Below are 15,675 nucleotides of genomic sequence, written 5' to 3' on the forward strand. Positions count from 1 at the left end.
AGGCCTGATTATGGGAGTGAATTGGCCTTGGCCACCTTGATGGGTGACCTTTATTGGGAGAAGGACAGGGAGAGTGTGATCCTGTTACACTTGATATCTCAGCTGTTTTTGACGCCATTATCCATGGTATATGTAATGGTTCCAGGGGTTGCTCATGCGTAAGCCGGTGCAAACACCTGGCTGGATTGCCTGAGTGAACCTTTTCTGTCCGGACGACAGCCACTCACCCGTGGCTGTCTCAATCGCTGGCAGAATCCGTCAGTGGGCGTTTCTTAAACTTCTTCCAGCAAAGAAGCTCTTTGACGCCTAGTCTCCTCCTACTCTCCCTGCGCGGAAGGCTTCTGCGCAAGGAGGGCGTGGGCAGCAGAGGACCCCTTCTCTCCCCGCTGGTCCCCGGCAAGGAGTCATGGGATCGCCTCGCCGATTCCCCCATCTCCCCCCCTTCTCCACTGGAGCTACGCTGATTCTCTTCCCCAGAAGATGGGCTGCCTCTCCCAATCCCGGGACGCTCTCCGGAATCCCTCTGGATTTTGCCCTCCGGCACTGATGGCAGTTCCCTGACAGTATCCTTTTGAGCTGCCTTAGTGAGATGGGTATGGGAAGCACTATTTTGCAGTGGCTCAGGCCCCACCTGCAGGGTCTGTATCAGAGAAAAGCATGGTGTGTTTGTTTTTTGGCCTCCTGGCAGTTGTGCTCTGGGTTGCTGCAGGGTACCATCTTGTCCACAATGCACTCTACATGGGGCTGCCCTTGAGGTTGGTCCAGAAGCTACAGCTGGTGCAAAATGCGGCAGCTCAGCTACTCCTTGGGGCAGGATATCGGCAACGTGTACCCCCCTCTATTGAAATACTTGCACTGGCTGCCAGTTAGCTACTGGGGTAAGTTCAAGGTGCTGGTTTTGGTGTATACAGCCTGGAACCAGGATACCTGAGACTGTCATAAACCTGGTTGATCACTGCGCTCTGCAGGTGAGAGCCTCCTGCAGATTCTGTCTTTTCAGAAGGTCCTTTCTGCAAAATGTAGGAATCAGGACTTTCGGTGCCGTCTCACCTCCGCTTTGGAATTCCCTCCCATCACATATTAAACATATTAGATCTTCCTCTTTCAACGGGCCTTTTAAGTTCACAGAATCATAGAATAGTAGAGTTGGGAGGCACCCCAGGGGTCATCTAGTCCAACCCCCCGCAGGGCAAAAATCCTGCCCACAGAAAAGTTGAGATCTTTCCCAGTCAGGAATTGTTTTGAATATGCTTTGGAGTTGTTGTTGTTGTTGTTGCTGCTGTTGCTGCTGCTGCTGCTGCTGCTGCTGTTTGCTTTATCACTTGTTGTTTGCCACACTGAGGTTCTTTGGAAGGAAGAGCAGGATAAAGGCAGTTCTTAGTAACTGCTCTGAAAGATATGCCTGTATTGCAAGCTAGCTAGCGAATTAGTAAAACTCCTCTGTCTAAGGACCAAAATTCCAAGGTTGTAAGTCATTAGTACAGTAGAGAGACAAGTGTATGGTTGCTGCTTTTATTGGCTTAAGTGCAAATGCACTCTTTGTGTGGTGTGTGTGTGTGTGAGTGAGAGAGAGAGAGAGTGCACACTGCCCCCTAGTGTTCAGTAGTGCTGGTTGCCATCAATTTGTTTCTGATTGATTTTATGGTGGAAAGTTTTTAGAATGTCGGATTGTTTTAATGTTGTTAGCCGCCCTGAGCCCGGCTTTGGCTGGGGAGGGCGGGGTATAAATAAAATTTATTATTATTATTATTATTATTACACAGAAGACAAAGTTTGCAGGAGCATTCCTGAATGTCTCCATGTTCTAAGATTACCAGATCATTGCCCAGAGATCTCAGATTTGCCTTGAAGTAGCGCAAAGCAGCAAGAGTACCACTTTTCTGTGAATATAATATCAAATATAAATATAACTAAATCATAAAGCATAATCTTCCTGCCTGCCTGCCTGCCTGCCTGCAATTTTTTATTTTAAATGTGAACAAGATTAGGGGATCATCATAATCATCATCAGTTTGTGATGGAATGTCATCAAGTCCTATTGCTCCCAGGGGAGCTTTGTGAATCAGTGTGTGCTGCAGCAAGAAGCCCTGTCTTCTCGCTACTAAGGCGACGGGTGGATGAATACTGTATTTTTCGCCCCATAGGGCGCACTGCCCCATAGGATGCACCTAGTTTCCCCCCCCCCCCAGGCGCGGGGCTGGCACGGGGGAAGCCCGAGCTTCCCCCAATCCCAACCCCGAGAACAGCCTGCTATCCACAAGCCTAGGGAGGCCAGCGGTAAGTCGCGCCGGTCTCCCCAGGCTTCGGAATGCAGGCAGCTCTGCGCAGCCATCGGGAGGCGGGCGCGACTTTGCGCCCCCTTCTCGATGGCTGCGCAGAGCTGCGCTCCCCCCGAGACTGCAGGCAGCTCTGCGCAGCCATCGGGAGGTGGGCGCGAAGTGGCGCCGGTCTCCCGAGGGTTGTGCAGAGCTTCCTGAAGCCTGGAGAGCAAGAGGGGTCAGTGCGCACCGACCCCTCTCACTCTCCAGGCTTCAGCGAAAGCCTGCATTCGCCCCATAGGACGCACACACATTTCCCCTTCATTTTTGGAAGGGAAAAAGTGCGTCCTATAGGGCGAAAAATACGGTAATCTTTTTCCGAAGTCTTGGAGGAAAAAAAATTGGAGTGGAATGAGAACAGTGCAACCCTTGAACCTTCTTGTTGGGGAATCTAGTGGTCTTCTACCTGATTCTGAAGTAGACCATTGATCTGATCCAGGTCATGATCTGCCTGGATTGGATCAGGTGATTTTGCTTTGGTATCCAAGCACAGCAGATTTCTTCTCCATTCTTAGAGATGGGCAACGTGATTGGCTTCTTATTTTGTTCTCTGTGAATGGTTTAAGCACTTTGATCATGCATGCTTTGTGAGTTGTGCTACTGACTTGATTCTGCACATTTATCATTATTTTTTATTACGGTCTTTTCCATGAGTATGACCCATCCAGAGTTAAGGATATTGAGATCTCAGTGGGAGAATCAAGTACATACTTACATTGATTTAAATTGAAGTTAACACTAAACTTTTTGTGTTTTGAGGTTGTGTTATATGAATCAATACATTCATAAATCATTTTCTGAGTATAGAAATGTGTACTGCTTTCCTTTCCTTTGGAGCAAGGCTGGGGAGGGGGGGTCTTGTCATCTGGGCAGCCCCATACATAATACCCAGGCTTGTCTTTTTTTTTGGGGGGGGGGGGGTTCCCTGCTGTTATTATTATTTTGCTATTTGCACTTTAGATCTGTTGGATCCCCCCACTTTTCTTTTATTTCTTTTTTCCCATTTAAAAAAAATCTGCTCCCAGCACTGCTGCCGAATTACCAGGAGAGCACAAGTGCTGACTTAAGTGCGTGGAAAATTGCTCAGATTAGAGCTTAATCATAGTGATGGCCTGTGTGCTAAGGAGAAAAGGGGTCTAGCCTGCTGGCATCCGTAAGAACGCTAAGTGTGGATTAATTATCCCTTCACACTCTTTAGCCACACTATCATAATCACAATCATGGTGGTTAAAGAATGTCAAAAGAGGGCAGAATTTGATTCTGTCCCCCCCTTCCCATTCAGCGCAGGTTTATGGCTGAAGTGGGGATTCTAATCCATGTTAATTAATGGAAGTAGTAGACCAGCAAGTTTAATTAAATTAAAATGCAGTGCAGGGTTCTTGTGTGAGAGAAAAGCCAGGCAAGCTCCATAAAGTTGTGCAGCTGTAGCTAAACCCCACATGCGTTCTCCCTGCCTCCCAATGACATGGCTTTGGTAAGTACTCTCATTGTTGGCGAGTCTCAGTGCATCGTGATTCAACACTCCCTGGGTTAATTAACAATAATTGCCCGTTAACATCCGAACGGGGAACCTATGGTGACCAGGATCAAAACAACCCAGGGTCCCAGGATTACTGCCTTTTTCAGTTTCCAGTAATCACAGTTTCCCAGTTTAGGAAATCCCAGACCGAGAAGGGAGGAGGGAAGGGGTGGCTCCTGGAGGTCTGAGGGCACAAGGACAAAATCTTTGCATATCTTAACTTACCTAACTGAGCCATGCATGTCCAGACTGAGCAGTCCAATTGCCAGCTCGCTTTGCTGGGGAAATGTGCAAGGCCGTTCAGTGACCCGCTGCATTCTGTTGACATTACCCACACACTGCCCAGCATACCAAAGGGTTAGAAACTTGGCATTTAAAACAGAAAGGAAGAAAACAGATTCAGCTCAATTCAGTACGACCTTTTCCTTTATATGGGGAAGGCTTTTATAAGAGCATGGGAACTTCAAGGAACTACAGAGATTTTTTTTCTTACGGTAAGAAATACGTTTTTTTTTTAAAAAAAGGAAGTGCAGAACTTGCCCTTGGTCATAAACACTCTAATCAGAACGTCTTTGGGCCTTTGCTTTTGAAATGTAGCTTCAGATAACACTCCTCCATCTCACCATCACACGCCTGAGCCGTCTCATCCTCCCACCCAAGTTCCCACTGCCTTTTCAGGGCTCTGTGATTTTCATCACTATCTGATTCTTCCAGGGGACGGATCCTATGTCTTCCAAGGCTTTGTTGTCCTCCCTTTGCTCTTATTTGTAACCCCCTAGGAGACTCATCTTGTCAATTTGCAGTGGATTTTTATTTTATCTGTTTGCTTACAAATCTTCAGAAAGAAACAGCGCACCAAGCACACTTTTTGCTTCTCCTCGACCTGCCCAGCTACTCAAGATTGCATTTAGACCTTGCCGTTGCTGATATGCCTGCAGATGTGATTGTCCGCCCGTTAGTGCCTTCCCTCTCCTCCTTTTCTCCCTCTCTGCCTTCTGCTGGTCCTCGAGGGACACATTACCTTCAGATGCCCTCTTGTCTCTCTCTGGCTCATTTGTTCCCCCCTTTTTATATTCTTCCATCTCCTAGCCTATGTCCTCCCATGGCATGTAAGGTTCTCTAAGGCTGCCTTGCACAAGTTCTGTACCCAGAGTGGAATGAAGTGGCTGAAGCAGATGAGTCTGATGGTTGGGAACCAAAAGCTGTTGGAGCAGGAGGCAGACTAAATGGTTATGAGCATACTTGGGAGGAACGGGACACAGGTGGCGCTGTGGTCTAAACCACTGAGACTAGGGCTTGCCGATCGGAAGGTCAGCAGTTCGAATCCCCGTGACGGGGTGAGCTCCTGTTGCTCGGTCCCTGTTCCTGCCAACCTAGCAGTTCGAAAGCACGTCAAAGTATAAGTAGATAAATAGGTACCGCTCTGGCAGGAAGTTAAATGGCGTTTCCGTGCAATGCTCTGGTTTCGCCAGAAGTGACTTAGTCATGCTGGCCACATGACCCAGAAAAACTGTCTGCGGACAAACACCGGCTCCCTCAGCCAGTAAAGCGAGATGAGCGCCACAACCCCAGAGTCATTCGCGACTGGACCTGTCAGGGGTCTTTTACCTTTATACTTGGAAGGAGATGGATTAGTTAGGTCTGTAAAGAGAATGTTATTGCTTGTATGGTGTGGACTTCATGAACCCATAAATTCTGGGTTCAAATGCCCCCTCATCCTCAGAGCTCATTGGCTAACAGATGGCCACTGTATGAACCACCCCTATCTCTCAGCGTTGTAAAGAGGTATAGACCATTTGCACTTTTTTTTTTAATAAAGCGGTTACTGGGGGCGTAGTATAGGGGACACTGTTGGGTCTCAGATGGTAGGCAAGTTTTCAGATCTCCCCTCAGCCATGAAGTTTACTAAATGGCCTTTACTCACTCAGTATCTTTCAGCCTAACCTACCTCACAGGTTAGTTCCGTGTTTTGTATGTAATCATAATGCATTTACATAATTCTGAGTTCACTGGCCCAGCCCAAATAATTTTAGCATCTGAGGGCAGAAAACCCAAATGTGCTCTCACCATCCTCCCACAGCAGTAAAAAGGACCTAAAATGGGTGTGATGTGGCCAAATAGACATTTTTATAAACATCAAGTCTAACAAGATGCCATGGAAGAAAAGATCAGCGGTAGCTCATGGGGCACGACTTCAGCTGTGTTGCGTCCATCATGCCATAACTATGTATTTCATGTTCTATCTAAACAGTTTGCACTGAATACATGCAGTAACTGGCAACTAGCTGTCCTTTAACAGCATCCGGAATCCGATGCCAAAAATCATCATCTGCCTCATATTGTAGGAAAAGCCCTTTGGCTGCATGGATCTGCTTTGTTGATGATGTAGCTTCAAACTAGGGAAGAAGGGAGTGGAAAGCCTGCAGCTCCGTTTATTTCCTTTCCCCCTTTAGGCTGGCTCAAGGACTGGGTTAAGTGGCTGGTGGGATACAGGCAGCTGATTTCTCACCAGTAAATGTCTCTGGCGGGAAAGACTGCAGACTGAGATCTTGCAATGTGCGTTCAAGTGGCCTGCTTTGAGCAATTTGGGATTTAGTAGCCATCAAACAACACAATTTATTGCACTCATCCTGCAAATTAGGAAAGGGACTGGATTGTCTGGGTCAGACCATTGACCCTATCAGCTCTTGTGCCATGAACCACTTGAGATTCTTCACAGCAGATAAGAGCTTCACGGTCTCGGGGCATATTCCTAACTGGTACTGCAGGAAAGATAACTTCTAGGTACCAAATTATAAAAAGGAAAAACAACAACAGCCACATGGGCTGCCTAGATTAGAACCGAGTTGAAACTTGGCAGAAGTGTGGGGGGGGGAGTTAGTGCACCCCTGAAATATGACCCCCCCCCCAACAATAGGTTGACAAAGGAGCTCAGATGATATGACCATGTTTGTGGAAGAAAAGAACACATCCTCTTTGAGCTTCTGCGCAGCTCAAATGCCTCGCCATGGGAGATATTCCCTCTTCTCTGTCCTTAGTGACTTCAGTGCATCAGGTGACAAGGCACTGTGACACATTCCTCACATGATCCCTGTTTGGCTGGAACTAGAATACCTTCTCCACTCACCTGGCAGTGAGCTCCGTTGAACTCAATACGATTTTAAAATTTGTGAGCAAAACTTTGATAATGCAGTACTCCCGTCTGGATAAATTGGGGGGAGGAAAGTCAAGGGTAGGGAGGAGGGGGCTGCTTCTAAAAATAGAGACCCCCTTTGCTTTAACTATCATTTGTTTGCATACTTCAAGGCTACTCTTGTTTCTTCATCCCCTCTCACTTTCCCGCTGCCAAGGAATTAATCTCAGAGCATGGGCACGGCTTCTGGCTTATGTAGCTGTGCACAGCTCCAGGTCCACTGGCTGGCTCTCTCTCCATAGCAACAACACCATCTTCAAAATCATCTGTAGAATGTAGAAGCAGGGAAGTCAAGTAAATGCAGTGGGTGGCCTGTTGTGAAAAATGCTCATTTATAAGAGGATAACTGAAGTGGTCAAAGGAAAAGGATTCAGGACATAGTTTGGCACAATACTCATATGCCAAGCAGGGCCATCTTAAGTATATCCAGCGCCGTGGTGCAAATATCCCGCTGGTGCCCCCCCTTCCCAGGGTTGCTGACCTTTTTACGGCACTGCCGGCAGCTTTGTGGGTCTGGAGGAGGCGGGCAGCGGCTGAGGAAGAGGCGGTGAGGGCTGCAAGCTGATGCTGGGAGGTGCTGCGCCCAGCCTCCGCCTCTTCCCTGGCGCCCGTGCCGTGGTGGCCATGGCAGGTAGAGGCTCCGGGTGCGGCGCTTCAGCGTGGCATGGCAGAGACAGCTGAAGGCAGTGATATGATGCTGGGAGGCGCCACGTCCAGTCGCTGCCTCTTCCCTGGCGCCCTCCAGAACTTGGCACCTTGCGCCACTTGCCTCTATGGGCAAGATGCCCCTGGTGCCAGGTCTGCTTGCTGCAACTTGGGCAAGGGTGGCCCTGGAGTCAAGGCTTAGAACGGCATTGGAAACATGTTCCCTGGTCTCACAGGAGATGCCAGTCATCTTGAGGAAGCTGTGGAAGACGCTGCAAGTTGGATGGGTGGTTGTTTGGTCAGGGAGGGTTTCCTCTGAACTCAGTTGGGTGTCTGGGAACTAGGCTGAAGAGAAGGGGGAGGAGAGAGCTTACCCCCTTGATTCTCTCCCTACTGGGGCAGCCCCAGGCAAAAGACCCCATGTATCCGGCACAGTCCTTTCCCAAGCTGCCCTACATAGAATTTTCTTATGGAAGGGGAGATTTATTTTTAGAGTAGTGAGCAAAAACTTTATACTTCTCTTGTCTAATTACACTTTCAGTGCACCCCTATCTTTGGCAGGATGCCCTTTTTGAAGTCATTAGTCTTCTCAGCAGGAAGAGATGATCATCAAAGACTCTGTTTCCCAGCAACCCCTGCTGTGTCGTTATGCGCCAGAGGATTGCTGAGAGAGCCTGCTAAGTCTGCTCTTTGCTTCCCCAGCCTTAAGCAGAGATTTCTTTGAACTGGGGCCCAGGGAGAGGGCTGCCGACTCTCTATCTCCAGACTCCTTTCTGAGAATTTCATTTTGAAACCAATTTAGCAATTAAAGGCAGCACAGGACACCAGAAAATGCAGGACAGAGGATTGTGAAATAAATAGCTGTGCAGAATTGTCCTAAAAGGGGTAGGGTGGGGGAAGCTTGTTCTCTGTTGGGTCCATGAACCCCTCCCAGATTATGCGCTGCGTACTGCAGGTAGGGCCTGTAATCCTATGCAAACTGGTTATACAGTACGCAAAGGCTACATATCGCTACCAAAGGGCAAGTCACCAAATGCCGCTTGCAAAACTGCTGGCAACATTTTTTTGTTTCTCCTGAAGCGAACTTCGGGATTTCTTTTCAGGCAAACGGTCTGATGGAACCCAAAATATTCCAATGCTACTAGCAAAATATCAGAAGAAACCTGCTACATCAAACCAAAGACCTATCTGGTACAACATCCTGTTTTCCAAAGTACAGTGTTACCTCGGGTTAAGAACTTAATTCGTTCTGGAGGTCTGTTCTTAACCTGAAATTGTTCTTAATCTGAAGCACCACTTTGGGGCATCCTGCTGCCACCATGCCGCCAGAGCACGATTTCTGTTCTCATCCTGAAGCAAAGTTCTTAACCCAAGGTACTGCTTCCAGGTAGGCGGAGTCTGTAACCTGAAGCATCTGTAACCCGAGGTACCACTGTAGCCAGTCAGATGCCTTTGGGGAGGCTGGAAGCAGGACTTGAAGGGAATGGCACTTTCCTGTTGCTGCTCCTCAGCAGCTTAGTAGTGAAGGCTGGTCCGTTGGAGCAAAGGGGTTCAGTTCCCCTGCAGCCAGCCCCCACCTGCCTGCCTAACTTACAACCTGTCCTGAGTGTTGCACGGCCTGTCAGCTAACTGTTAGCTCCTTTGTTGCCCTTGCAGAACTCAGCAGGCAGGAGGACTGGGACAAAACTAAAATAGGTTGCCTCTGCCTATAGAAGACTGTTGGTCTCCCTGCCTCCTGCCCTGTTGGTCCCAATGTGCACCAAGCGATACTGGTAGCTAGTACAGTGGTACCTCAGTTTAAGAACTTAATTCGTCCTGGAGGTCTGTTCTTAACCTGAAACCATTCTTAACCTGAGGTACCACTTTAGCTAATGGGGCCTCCTGCTGCTGTCGCGCCGCCAGCACACAATTTCTGTTCTCATCCTGAGGTAAAGTTCTTAAACCGAGGTACTACTACTTATGGGTCAGCCGAGTCTGTAACCCAAAGTTTTTGTAACCTGAGGTGTTTGTAACCTGAGATACCACTGTACTCAGCCTCTGAACTTGAAGGCTCCATGTAGCCACCATGAGTTGTAGCCACTGATAGATTTAGCCTCAGAACTTTTTCACAGGGCAGATTATGGCATAGGAACACTTGGGATATGAGGGCAGATGCAAACGAGGGAATGGACTGAAAATGTGAAAGGCTGAATGAGAGACCAGAAAGCCTGAATCAGAGGCGAGGTTCTGGAAGTATTTCCACTAAGATCAGGAGCCAGTGTGGTGTAGTGGTTAAGAGCGGTGGACTCGTAATCTGGTGAACCGGGTTTGCGTCTCTGCTCCTCCACATGGAGCTGCTGGGTGACCTTGGGCCAGTCACACTTCTCTGAAGTCTCTCAGCCCCACTCACCCCACAGAGTGTTTGTTGTGGGGGAGGAAGGGAAAGGAGATTGTTGGCCGCTTTGAGACTCCTTTGGGTAGTGATAAAGCATGATATCAAATCCAAACTCCTCCTCCTCTTCTTCTCCTCCTCCTCTGTGCTATGGGGTGTGTGGGGATGAGTGCTCAGATGGCTGGTTAACTAACAGGGTAGGTAAAGAGTGAGGAACCAATGGGTGATGGGATAATGAATCTGAAGAAGAGGAGCCAAGAGACAGAAATAGTCTAGATATTGATTGAACTACTCAGACTGTTGTTTGAATCTACATTCCAAGGGCTTGGTGCCACATGTAGGGTGGAAACTTATGGGAAAGTGTTAATATTTGTGAAAATGCAATGGAAAGCTAGGCATATCCCTACTGATCCAAGTTTTACATATAGAACAGGAAAAGATGATGTGAGAAATCCACATGAGATGCCCGGCGGGGGGAGAGGTTTTCACTCCATGTCATTCCCAACTTTGCAAAGCCTATCTAATTTCCAATGATATAGCAGAAACTGGCAATTAGATTTCCCCTCGATTCATCTGGGCACATCAATGGAAATTCCTGTCATCAGAATTCTATGGTAGCTACTGCATGTCATAAGCAATATTCTGCACAAGACTTGGCGGTCAAGCTCCGAGGGCCTTCTGGTGGTTCCCTCACTGCGAGAGGCCAAGTTACAGGGAAACAGGCAGGGGGCCTTCTCGGTAGTGGCTCCCGCCCTGTGGAACGCCCTCCCATCAGATGTCAAAGCGATAAACAACTACCTGACAGTCAGAAGACAGGGAAGTTTTTAATATGTGGTATTTTAGTGCATTTTTCATCTTTGTTGGAAGCCGCCCAGAGTGGCTGGGGAAACCCAGCCAGATGGGTGGGGTACAAATAATAAATTATTATCATTATTCTTATTATTGGCATCAGGTGTGAAATGAAAAGAAAAGAAGGGAAAGCCCTTGGTCGGTTGACTGGTTAAATATAGTGAAATGTTTGTTTAATTTTGTCAGAACAATAAGAAACAACAGAAATAATTATACTATTTAGAAAAAATGCTTTCTTCTGAGAAGCCTGTACTCTTTCTAATTAGGAGAATCATTACCACATTCTTTTGCATCCCTCCATAGATGACCTTAGTTGAGTCACAGCAATTGTGCCACCCACTGCCATGCCTTTTTTGTTGTTACCTAGCTTTAAAAACCTGGGTGGTGCTGTGGTCTAAACCACTGAGCCTAGGGCTTGCCGATCAGAAGGTCGGCAGTTCGAATCCCCGCGACAGGTTGAGCTCCCGTTGCTCGGTCCCTGCTCCTGCCAACCTAGCAGTTCGAAAGCACAAAGTGCAAGTAGATAAATAGGTACCACTCCGGCGGGAAGGTAAAAGGCGTTTCCGTGCTCTGCTCTGGTTCGCGGCAACCCCAGAGTCGTCCGTGACTGGACCTAATGGTCAGGGGTCCCTTTACCTTTAAAAAAGGAACAACAAAAGAATGGAAACACAATTACAAGATGCAAAGGGAAACAGGGATCACATGACTCTGAAAGCTCTCCTTAACCATGTTGTGGGAAATCAAATGCTCCTAAGCTGTTTGAGCTGAGCAGAGACCTGAAGCTGCTATTTGCATTTCCAAGCTCCCATTGGCACCCAGGGAGGCTTTCCTTCAAATGCAAATGGAAGGTTTAGAAGGGGAAAGTTGTTAGGACTGTGGGAAAGAGTAAACATTCCCTCATTATGGGTCCTGAGGTTGCTCAGGCTTCCCTGCAGCTCCTGTTTCCACCACAAAATTGTGCATGCTCATTCCACACAACGTAACATGTCTCATTTCAGCCTTGCATCCAAGTAAGTAAAGAATGCAGTCTTGTTGTTGTTTAGTCGTTCAGTCGTGTCCGACTCTTCGTGACCCCATGGACCAGAGCACGCCAGGCACTCCTGTCTTCCACTGCCTCCCGCAGTTTGGTCAAACTCATGCTGGTAGCTTCGAGAACACTGTCCAACCATCTCGTCCTCTGTCATCCCCTTCTCCTTGTGCCCTCCATCTTTCCCAACATCAGGGTCTTTTCCAGGGAGTCTTCTCTTCTCATGAGGTGGCCAAAGTATTGGAGCCTCAGCTTCACGATCTGTCCTTCCAGTGAGCACTCAGGGCTGATTTCCTTAAGAATGGAGAGGTTGGATCTTGTTGCAGTCCATGGGACTCTCAAGAGTCTCCTCCAGCACCATAATTCAAAAGCGTCAATTCTTCTGCGATCAGCCTTCTTTATGGTCCAAAATGTGTTATGATATACTCATATCTCTTAGGCTCCAGACTATTTCACAGTGGCTCTGATCTACCACAATGCATTTGGCTTTCCTTTGAATAAATGTTTTGTTTTTTTCCACATTCCATAAGAATTCTGCAGTTTGATGTCTGAGGGTACAGATCAATATTGTTCTATTTATGGAGATGGTTAGCTATGACCTTCATGATGTGAGATGGCTCATTAGGACTGAAATTTTACACTTACCTGGTAGAAAGTCCCAACAAAATCAAGGGGTTTTACTTCTGAGTAAACATGTTGAGGTGTGCCCTGTAAGAGCCATATTTGGTGTGGTACAACACACAATTTTTTTCCATAGAACGCACAGCAACCGTCTCCATGTATGAATCATTTCTCCTTGCCGCCCGCAAGAAACGGATTCACTGCCTCGTTTTAGGTGTCTCCGCTATTATTTTCTTCAATTTTGTAGGGTTATGACATCAATTAGTACATCTTAAAAGGGAAATTCGACTCTAATAATAAAGTAGTGGTTTTAAATATTTATTTAACAATAATGTATGATTAAAACATGTTTTAATGTTCATAAATGGATTCTTTGATCTCTAAAATGATGGCGGGAGGCGAGGGGGGGGGGGACACCATATGCCTACTCATTGGGGATGAGCCATAACTCAGGTGCAGGCAGAAGATTCTCAGTTTATTATTGTTAATTTTCCCATAATTAGCCCTGCTGAAATTTATTTTCCTGGCAGTCATTCTCTTTGTGCTCTTCCCAGCGGCCATTTCTCCTTTGGTTAATAAGCAGTGGCGTAGCGTGGGGGGTGCAGGGGGGGCCGGCCGCACCGGGCGCAACATCGGGGGGGGGGCGCTCGCACTCGCAGCTCTCTGCCCCTACCTGGCTCACTCACTCTCTCTCACTGCAGTGCTGGCTGTGCGAATCCGATCCGAGCCGCCGGGTCGCCGCCCACTGTGGAGGGGGGGGGTGCCAGGCGTGCGGTGCGGAGAGAGAGCGAGGGACTATCTGGGGGAGGGACAGTGCAGCGGGGGGGGGGGGCGCAAATTACTTGCCTTGCCCCGGGTGCTGACAACCCACGCTACGCCACTGTTACTAAGTGTACTTTTGCAGAAGTATCAGTATACAACGACAAGCTGAATTCTACAAGTTGTATAAACAGTAATTGAGAAACTTGGAATAATTTGGTTTAATTTCCAAAGAAGGGTGTCAGTCATATATATGATTTGAACTTCTTAGGGTAGTTCTCTGCTACCCTTACTTTGACTAAAGCTGGCCCCATGGAAGGATTCCCTTCTGTTTTCACAATTGCATCTCTACTTCACAGTTTGTGATGCTGATCATTACGCACACCATTGTGCTTTCGGGTTGCTGCATAAAATGTGAAGTAGCCATGGAATCCATTTAAGACTAGATTCAGAATAGCTTTTACAAAGAGCTGAAAGCAGTTTGAGAGAGGCATCATTTCCTGTGGTGTACGCACGCATTTCATTTTTCCACTGTTGCCCTTGCTTAAACAGGTTTTGGAACAAACACTTTAAAAAAAGCAAAAACCCAACAACATTATTTATTAAAAGTTTGTCCTGCTCTTCCATCTTTTATCCTTGCAAATAACTTCCATGGTAGTTTTGGCTAGGACTGAGTGTCCCATTTGCATCCCATGAGCTTTTGGACTGAGCAGGAATTTGAACAAAGGTCTCTTCAAAATCCAGCACTGTATCCCAGCCTTTCCCAACCTGGTGCCCCCCCAGATGTTTTGGAACCCAACTCCCATCATTCCTGATCCCTGTCAGGCTGATGGGAATCATAGTCCAAAACATTTGGAGGACACCAGGTTGAGAGAAGCTGCTCTATCCAGTCTACCAAGCTTATATACCACAAAATGCCTCTTTCAAAGTGCTTTCACCTCCAGAAAAAAATATTAACTGTCTCTAGTATAAGATTTCATTTAATTGTGTACAGCAGGAGCTTCAACACTTTATCTCTTAGCAGAAGCAGCAGAGAAACATTCTCCCCTTTTCTATTTCCCATTTTTTATCAGTTTCTTTAGGCATGGGAAGAATTCTAACATGCCCACCTCCCTTTAATCTTATTTTCCGAAGACTAAATGTTTCCAGTTCCTTATAGAAGGCATGTAACAGTTCCATTTCTGAAGTCCCATTAGGACCTACTGCATGTATGTAGCTTACCCATTCCGTCAGGGCTCTCTTGGATGAGTCTCCCGAGCTGTTATAATAGGGTGGGGGCGGGTGGGGGGGTCATTATCTGTCTCTCCTTTGAAGTTTTCAGCTTTCAATTCAGAAACAGGTAGCAATATTTAATTCAGCTACCACTCTCTGTCTCTTCTCCCCCCCCCTTCTCCTACAGCTTACACTATTTATAGGTGTACTTGAAAGCAAGTCAGCTATAAAAGTAGCTCATTACCGGCCCCACATTTCACATTTAATGAGTTCTGCTGCAATTCTACCATTGGTTTCTGAAGCTTAGCCTCCACGTTGCACAATGGTTTCCATAGCAGGGATCCCAGTGGCTTTCAGGTCCGATTCTGTTTCAGCCAATTTCCTTCTGCTTGTAGACTTGAAACAGTTCACAGAGGAGGAAAAATTGACAGAATTTTGTTTTCAAAGAGCCAACTGGGGCTCGACTACATTTTCTTTTAGCTGGCATCCTAGTTGGAGGTGGTGACAGATCGTCCGAAAGACTAGGTCTTCTTTTGTTGTACAGGCCACACTGGCCTGCATGGGGCCATACTAATGACCCAAGAAGCCAAATGTCTCTAAATTCCTGCTGGTCAATATGTGTTTTGAAAGGAAAGGAAGCTTGGTGATTGAACTTATTTCACTTCTAGCCGACTCTTTTCTCTGTGTAGTTGAGAAGTAGCTCCCTTTCTATTCTGCTTGATGAAGAGTTTTGATTAACTCAACAACATCTGTACTCCAGTCCTGCTGAAACAGAGGTCATAGCTTAGCAGCAGAGCTCCCAAGTTGAAGCCTTGGTGGCTCCAGCTGAAAAGTTCCCCTGTAGGTGATCTCATTGGAGAGCCACGGCAAGCCACCGTCAGCCTTGGGTTAGAAAGACAAGGTTCTAAAGCTGTGACCTATGGTCAAGAAGGCAGACACTATAGCCAGTGTCTTTTTTCCTATTCAGTTACATATTGACATATATGGGTCAGCGTCTTCAGAACCTCTGAGGTATCTTGTAACAATTTCACAGTTGGGCAGAAGTTCTGAAGTAGCCATCAGCTGGTGCATTATATATTAGCCCACAGTGAGAGTGCGGAATTGCTATTGCACACATAACATTCCTTTCTTACGCGCAAAACTGTGGGAAACCCCTTTTGG

The 15,675-nt window shown here is 47.1% G+C and overlaps 1 protein-coding gene across 2 annotated transcripts in view; it reads left to right on the forward strand.

The window, feature by feature from the left end:
• Positions 1-15,675, forward strand: part of ASTN1 (astrotactin 1) — a 223,224-nt gene that overhangs the window by 121,222 nt on the left and 86,327 nt on the right. The gene's annotated exons all lie outside the window — the stretch shown is intronic.

Source organism: Podarcis tiliguerta (genome assembly GCF_965153285.1).
Source record: "Podarcis tiliguerta genome assembly, chromosome: 6".
Classification (NCBI taxonomy): Eukaryota; Metazoa; Chordata; class Lepidosauria; order Squamata; family Lacertidae; genus Podarcis; species Podarcis tiliguerta.